Below are 8,323 nucleotides of genomic sequence, written 5' to 3' on the forward strand. Positions count from 1 at the left end.
ACCTGATTTCTATCTGACTTTTACAAAGATTGTTTCAAACTTGCATTGCTGCAGAAGCCTAAATTTGGTGGCTCATTTTAATGTCTCACCTTGAACCTCCCAAAGCCTTCCTGACAGAGAGCCCTGAAGGTAAACTTTACCTGCAGCTGTATTCATGGTTTTTGTGAATAAACAGGGAATGAAACAGACAAAATTCCTGTTTAATGAATGGCATCGGCAATGGAACCAAACAACCACTTATATGTTTTCTAATATCTGTATATGGCATGACAAAAACATGACTGATATCTCAAGGTCTATCTGTGCAAAAGGATTTGCCAAAAATAGAAATAAAAGTATGAACTGCAGTTCAAGCTGTGGGTTGTCTCTAGCACCAGTATCCATATTCTGATTTACCACAAACAGATTATTCAACCTTTTGATATTTGCACCCACTTGTCTAAGTGGTGTTAGTTGCCCAGCTAGCATGTCTGCATGTGTCCTCACACAAATTTCCAACAGGAAATTGAGCCTCCTTTTCAAATCCCTAATCAGAAAACTTAACAACTGTGGGGGTTTTTTCTTATCTCTTTTTTTTTTTTTTTTTTCGATGTTCTATTCATAACTTACATGTATTCTAAAAGATGGCCAGAGCCAGCTAGCTATCAAAAGCCAGAGCAAGCTAGCTAGTTAGCAGTCCTTCAGATTGTTACAGCTTAGAAGACTGCTAACAGGAAAATTGGGTAAATGTATTATCATAATTAAGGTCCTCAGTTTACTAGTGACTTCAGAATTCTGACTATTTTTTTTCTTCAGTGGCCCTAATACTCTTACACAAAACTGTGAGCCCACACCTTTTTTTCAGTTGTAAATGTGGTTCTTTTAATAGAAGGCAAAACTCTTTTGCTGCTCAACAACACGAGAAAGAGATAGAAAAAGTAAGGCACTTTCACACTGCATCTCCTGTTTAAAACGTACACTCTAAAAAATAATACACTGGCTTAACTTAAAAACATTTAAGGTAACAATTTGCATGCATCTTATTAAGTACCTGCAGCTAAATTATTATTAAGTATATATCCAGAGACTTCCATAGTTCTACTAACTACTAAAGTATGGTCAACATGATCTGGATTGGTGTCAAAAAGGCTAATTGTGCTGATTCAAATTAAATTTCCTTCTAAAATTTAGGTGATTTTAAGTTTTCAAATGACTTATTTAAGTTACTGTCACTGTTGTTGGATTCAGTTCTACTCAGAAAGGTCCATGCAAATTGTTACCTCAATTTTCTTTAGTACCATAAACCCTGTTTAACTTCAATAAATAACAAAAAACAAGCAAGTCTATTCTTTTGCTCACTTTATTCTAAAGCCACAGTGAAATGAATTCAAATTGTCAGTTTTACCCCATGTGCACAAAAAAAAGAAAAGAAAAGAAAAAATCACAAAAACAAAGAACCATCCAGCCCAAGGAATACCCTCTAAAACACTTCAAAGGTATGTTTCAGCACCTTTGGGTAGCTGAGGTTTAAGGCATATATAAGTCCCATTAGCAAGGAGCAGGCTCTGGGAACATTAAGTTCTTGTAAGATTTTAGTTCCCTCTATCATGATTCTTGCTGTAGTCCCTCCGATGATGATGATCTTCATCACTTCACTGGCAATGTCCCATTCATCCTAAGTAAATCAAATATAGGTAAATAAATGTCAATATTTTAAGTCCATCCATCTTCTATACCTGCTGCATCTCAAATCAAACTATATTTACTCATGCTCGTGCCGAAAAGCCCTTTAGTATCAAAGTTAACCTTACATGTCTTTTGAGTGTGTGTAGTGTTCTCGTGCAGTGTGTCGAAACGCTGACTAAACACCAAGTTAAACCGCGTTGAATGAAGACAGAGCCGTTGTAAGATTCATCATTTACTTCCACACTTCTTCATTACTGTTTGGTGAAAACTGAAACAAACATAACACAAAGTACATTCAGTCTGTGCCTTAAAATATTTCTGAATATTCTTATTAACATTAATATGTATATATTCTCACATTAGCAAAATGAAGCTGATATCATGCAGCTTTGGCACACTTTTAAGCATAAATGAATTTCTCCTAAATCTCACTTCATGTATAAACTTCCTAACAAAACATCCCTTTTATAGTAACTTAACATTCTCAATATTAACTTAACAAACTTACGGCATTGCCTCTATGATGCTTGATAGTGGATGACAACAAATTTAGTTCAGAGCACTCATAACAGGTCTGTCATGCTTTTCAGGGGAGCCAGGAAGAGACAGGAAGTTTCTTAACAGGAAGTGATGTCAACTAACAGCTCTTAAAAAATAAAATTTCCTGTACAGACAAAGTAAAACTATATTGTATTTGCTTAACTCTTTTTAACTAAAATAACTGACAGGATTAATTGAAAGAGAATTATGTAAACAAAAAAAATAAACAAATGCCTTAAAGGCATCACACTCCCCGTCTGGCCTATGTGAGGCCACTATGAAAGTCAGGAACTCTGAACATTTGACTTTACATCAGTCTTTGGGAAGAAGCAGAACAATGTCTGTAACAGGTCTCTGGAAAGTTCTTGGAGTGCCTTGGTCAGTGGTCTTCACCTCGACCTTTCTCACAAGGTCATCCTTTCCGGGGAAGGACCAGATCTCCAACTTGAAGATTCCTACGTGGTAGCATCCACTTTTGTCTGTTTTGCAGAGTGGGCAAATATTCACGCCTCCATCTGCTCCAAAACTGGTTTGCTAGGACCTGCACCTGTTTCCATTGTTTTGTGTAAAGGTCCTTGTCATTGAAGTCTCCGGGAGGAGGTGGAACTCCTAATTTCTGTGTGAGGAGCATTGACGGTGAAAGGATAAAGGGTTGCTCTGGGTCTGCAGATACAGGTGAAAGTGGCCGTGCGTTCATTATGGCGGTGACTTCTGCCATCAGTGTGCAAAGCACTTCATGAGTTAGACGACTCTTCTGCTGTAGCAACATTGAATCAAGAATTTTCCTGGCAACACGATCATGCGCTCCCAACTGCCTCCCATGTGAGATGCATGTGGCGGGTTAAATTTTCAGCTGCATCCTTGTTCACCTAAGTAGTGCTGCACATCTTTATCCATGCCAAGCTCCTTGCATGCTCCAGTGAAGTGCAAAGAAACGCCTAAGAGCATTTACACAGTTGGAAGAGTCCATAGAGTCGATCACTTCGATATGCACAGCTCTTGAACTGAAACAGCTGAACATAATGGCCCACCTCTTACTCTCTGCCTGCCCTCCTCTGGTGCGTCTAGTTCTAACAGACCAAGGCCCAAAGACATCAAGTCCCACATATGTGAAAGGAGGACAAGCTTTGAGGCGTTCAGGTGGTAGGTTAGCCATGTGTTGTTCTTCTGGTTTCCTTCTCAGCTTGCGACAGGTTATGCATTTGTGGAGAACTGAGTTCACCAGTGTTTTGCCACTCAGGATCCACAGGCCTCCTGCCCTAATTGCTCCTTCCGTTAGATGGCGACCCTGATGTTTCACCTGCTCATGGTGATGTCATGTGAGCAGCAGAGATATGTGGCTGTCCTTGGGCAGGATTATTGGGTTCTTTTCTGCAGGAGTTAGTTCAGAATGTTTTAACCGCCCTCCAATGCATATGAAACCATCCTCCAAGGTCGGACAAAGTTTCAGTAAGGGGCTGTTTTTAGGCACAATTTTGTTGGCTTGCAGCGCTGATAACTCCCTTGGAAATGCTGCCTTCTGTGTTGCTTTCAAGACAACATCTCTTTCTTGAGCCATGTCATCAGCAGTGCGAAGTAGATGACATTTATGCCAACCTTTGCATTTGCAAGGGAGGTGAAAGTGGAGAAGCGGTTGAAACGATTAACACCAAGTGTTTTTTCTTCAATGCAAGTAGCACAGGTTTGCACTTGTGGCTGGATCTCAGAGTCTTTCTCAGGTTCAATGAGCTCAAACCTTTGGCTGGTTTTTGCTTTTTCTGCTGATGTACGATACAGGAAGGAGGGACCAGTGAACCAAGATGTTTGTAAAAGGAGGCATGCAGGCAAAGATCTGGATGCGTGGTCTGCTGGATTCTCCTCTGTGTGTACATAATTCCACTGCTCTGGAGTTGTAGACTGGCGGATGCGTTGGACTCTGTTGTGGACGTATGTATAGAATCCCTTTGTCTCATTACAAATATACCCGAGGACGACTTTACTGTCTGTATAGAACTGGACAGCATCAAACTTAAGATCAAGCTCATCCTGGATGACATCCGCCATCTCCACTGCAGGAACAGCTGCACAGAGTTCGAGCCTAGGAATAGTTGGCTCTGACTGGGGTGCTAGCTTAGCCTTACCCATAACAAACCCCACTTCAGATTTCCCATCCTCCTGAATGGTCTTTAGGTAAGCAACGGCACCAATAGCCTTGTTTGAGGCATATGAGAAGACACACAATTCTGTATGCACTGCTTTGGATGAGGAAGTTGTTGTATACATCCGTGGAATGTGAAGCTCGCTTAAATCTTGAAGAGAGTCGCTCCAAGCCTCCCAGCTCTTCAGCTTGTCTTCTGGGAGTGGTGTATCCCATTCAGACAGATCAGAGGTGAGTTCCCTGAGAAGGGCTCTTCCCTGGATTGTAACAGGCGCCAGCAGGCCCAGGGGGTCGAAGACACTGTTGACAGTAGAAAGAACTCCACGTCTAGTGTACGGTTTGCTTTTGTTTGATACAGAGTAGGTGAATGTGTCTGTTTTGATCTCCCAGAGCAGGCCTAAACTCCTTTGTGTGGGTACTGTCTCTCCACTTAAATCTAAATCTTCGGTTACAGTGGCACAATCTTCAGGTGAGAAGGCTTCGGTAACTGCCTTGGAGTTTGACACAAACTTGTGTAACCGAAGGTTTGATGCTGTGAGTGAAGTCTGTGTTCATTGGAGTAAGTCGATGGCCTCTGCTTCAGATGGCAAAGACATTAAACCATCATCCATGTAAAAGTGTCTTTCGACAAACTTGACTGTGTCGTCACCATGCTTTTGAGCATTTTCTCTAATGGCCCTCCGCAGCCCATAGATGGCCACTGCAGGGGATGGCATGTTGCCAAAGACATGGACTTTCATCCGATACTCAATGACGGGTTCACTTAGGTTATTGTCCTTGTGCCAGAAAAAGCGGAGGAAGTTGCGGTGGTTCTCATGGACCAAGAAACAGTGGAACATCTGTTGGATGTCTGCAAGGATAGCAACTCTTTCCTTCCAGAAACGCAGAAGGACACCGAGGAGGGAGTTATTAAGATCAGGTCCTGTGAGGAGAACGTCATTTAGGGAGATGCCACAGTGTTTGGCACTGGAATCAAACACTACCCTGATTTGATTTGGCTTTTGTGGGTGGTAAATGCCAAAAGACGGTAAGTACCAGCATTCTTCACCTTTGCTCAATGGTGGTGCTACCTCAGCATGGCCATTGGTGAAGATTTTCCCCATAAATGCTAAGTACTGTTCTTGCATCTCAGGTGTCCTTTTCAAAGTTCGCTGAAGAGAAGAGAAACGCCTAAGTGCCTGTTCTTTGTTGTTTGGGAGACACTGGCGTGGTTCTTTGAATGGGAGTGGTGAAACCCATTTGTTGTTGTTGTCCCTGTAGACACTTGTGTCCATGATCTTCAGAAAGAGAATTTCTTCCCTTGACAGAGCGAGTTGATTGTCATGCTCAGTTTGGTTGAAGACTGTGTGTCCCAGCATCTTCTCTGGTGATTTGCTACGCCTGATGAAGTCCTGTTCTGTCTCTTTAATAGACATGGCGTTGGAGCAGGGTTCGAAGATTGAGTGGCAACCACTGTCCCATACGTTGGTCTTAAATGTATTGACTGTAGGCTTATGTGCCTTGCCTAAGCAGACTTCACCTATTACTGTCCAACCCAAATCCAGGTGCTGGGCAAAAGGAGCATAGTGTGGTCCATTTACCTGCTCTCTGACTTTATGTACCCTTAGTACATCTCTTCCAAGTAGCAGGAGAATTTCTGCCTCTGAATCCAGTTCAGGAATACACTGAGAAATGTGATGGAGATGGGGTTGGTGCAAAACTGCATCCGGGGTTGGGATTTCAGCCCGATTGTTTGGGATAGCTTGGCACTCAAGGAAAGGTGAAAGAGAAATGAGGGTTTTACCATCTAGTGACTCGATCATGAATCCTTCTGCTTGCTTGCCATATGTTTTTACTGTTCCCAAACAGATTGTGAGATTGTAAGGGAAAGGCTCACTGTTCAGACAAAATTGGTCAAAGAATTCTGGTCGAGCTAGAGAGCGGTTGCTCTGGTCGTCGAGAATTACATTGGCTTTGATGGCCTTGTTACTTTTGTGGAAAATCTTTGCAAGGCAGATCTTGGAGCATGAACGGCCCCACTGACCCAGACTACAAACCTCTGTGCAACTTGTACTTACATCCGACACGTTAGACTGTTCTCCCTCCCCGCCGTTCTCTCGCAGTGGTGATGGAGCCTTGACAGTTTGAGATGATGGGCCAGGGTGCATGACTGCATCATGGTTGGTGCTTCCACATTCAGAGCACTTTACTAGCAGCTTGCAGTCTTTGGCAAGGTGTGATGGTGAGGAGCAGCATTTAAAACATATTCCCCTCTCTTTGAGAAAGGTTTTTCTGTCACTGAGAGGTTTGTTTCTAAATGTTCTGCATTTTTTAAGAGGGTGTGGTTTGTTGTGCAGAGGGCAGTTCTTGTTAAGATCTATACTGGTCGCAGAAATGTCAGTTTTATGGACTGTGATAGGTTTGTTGGCATTAAAGTTCTTTGGAAAAGATTTGTCAGGCTTTGTGGTCATTGTTGTAGTGCCATGAAACATAAAGCTAGGGTCATTTCTCTTCTTTGCTTCGTGACAGACAAAGTCGCAGAAATATTCAAAAGGAGGGAAGCGACCATTGTTCTCTTCTTTGTACCATTAGCCTGAAGACACCCATTTTTCCTGAAGTCTGTACGGAAGTTTGTCCACAATTGCTGCAATTCCACGAGATGTGTCCAGGTACGACAGCCGGTCAAATATCCATCCTCTTTGGCACCTTGGATTTCCACGAGAAGGTCTCCAAGTTGTAGTGTTCTCGTGCAGTGTGTCGAAACGCTAACTAAACACCAAGTTAAACCGCGTTGAATGAAGACAGAGTCGTTGTAAGATTCATCATTTACTTCAACACTTCTTCATTACTGTTCGGTGAAAACTGAAACAAACATAACGCAAAGTACATTCAGTCTGTGCCTTAAAATATTTCTCTGAATATTCTTATTAACATTAATATGTATATATTCTCACATTAGCAAAATGAAGCTGATATCATGCAGCTTTGGCACGCTTTTAAGCATAAATGAATTTCTCCTAAATCTCACTTCATGTATAAACTTCCTAACAAAACATCCCTTTTATAGTAACTTAACATTCTCAGTATTAACTTAACAAACTTACGGCATTGCCTCTATGATGCTTGATAGTGGATGACAACAAATTTAGTTCAGAGCACTCATAACAGGTCTGTCATGCTTTTCAGGGGAGACAGGAAGAGACAGGAAGTTTCTTAACAGAAAGTGATGTCAACTAACGGCTCTTTAAAAATAAAACTTCCTGTACAGACAAAGTAAAACTATATTGTATTTGCTTAACTCTTTTTAACTAAAATAACTGACAGGATTAATTGAAAGAGAATTATGTAAACAAAAAAATAAACAAATGCCTTAAAGGCATCACAGTGTGGGAGGATGCAAAAGCACCCAGAGAAAACCCAAGTAGGGACAAGGATTATATGCAAACTCCACAAGAAAGGCTTTAGCCCATGTTTTAAGTCAGTCTCTCTCTCTCTCTCGCTCTCTCTCTCTCTCTCTCTCTCTCTCTCTCTCTCTCTATATATATATATATATATATATATATAAGTCTGTACCTACCGAGTGCTCTTTGATGAGAGCTTCCTCCTTTTCTTTGAGGTAACAATAGTCCCAGTCTCTTTCTCAGAATGCATCATGTTCTCTTCCACCGTCGCCATGTTTACTATTGTCAGTATTCAGAACTCGGAGATGAACTCTGCACTCCCCTCTAGTGGATGTATTACGTAACAATCATGTGGATGTATTACCTAATTGTCACTGCCCACATTGGAGTATGTGGACAGTAATGTTTGACATTTGACGCAGATGTACACATTCATGGACACAGAGGAAACATAAATAAGGCTTAACAGTTCTAACTGATGTATTTGTTCAATGAGCAACAGAGTATCCAACCACTCAGAAACATGGAGTTGTTTACCAACTGTGCTGCCCCTTTAAGGGAGTCTGAGGATTGTTAAGGCTTGAGCCATCCCTTTAAGAGA

General features: G+C 41.6%; 1 long non-coding RNA gene across 1 annotated transcript; it reads right to left on the reverse strand.

The window, feature by feature from the left end:
- Nucleotides 1-1,321: 1,321 nt before the first annotated feature.
- On the reverse strand, nucleotides 1,322-8,045 carry LOC121636248. The gene is made up of 2 exons (XR_006009697.1): nucleotides 7,899-8,045; nucleotides 1,322-1,654 (listed from the first exon to the last, which is right to left on the reverse strand). It is a non-coding gene; the product is annotated as an uncharacterized LOC121636248 (long non-coding RNA).
- Between the last annotated feature and the right edge of the window lie 278 nt (nucleotides 8,046-8,323).

The sequence above is a fragment of the Melanotaenia boesemani genome, chromosome 3, assembly GCF_017639745.1.
Source record: "Melanotaenia boesemani isolate fMelBoe1 chromosome 3, fMelBoe1.pri, whole genome shotgun sequence".
Classification (NCBI taxonomy): Eukaryota; Metazoa; Chordata; class Actinopteri; order Atheriniformes; family Melanotaeniidae; genus Melanotaenia; species Melanotaenia boesemani.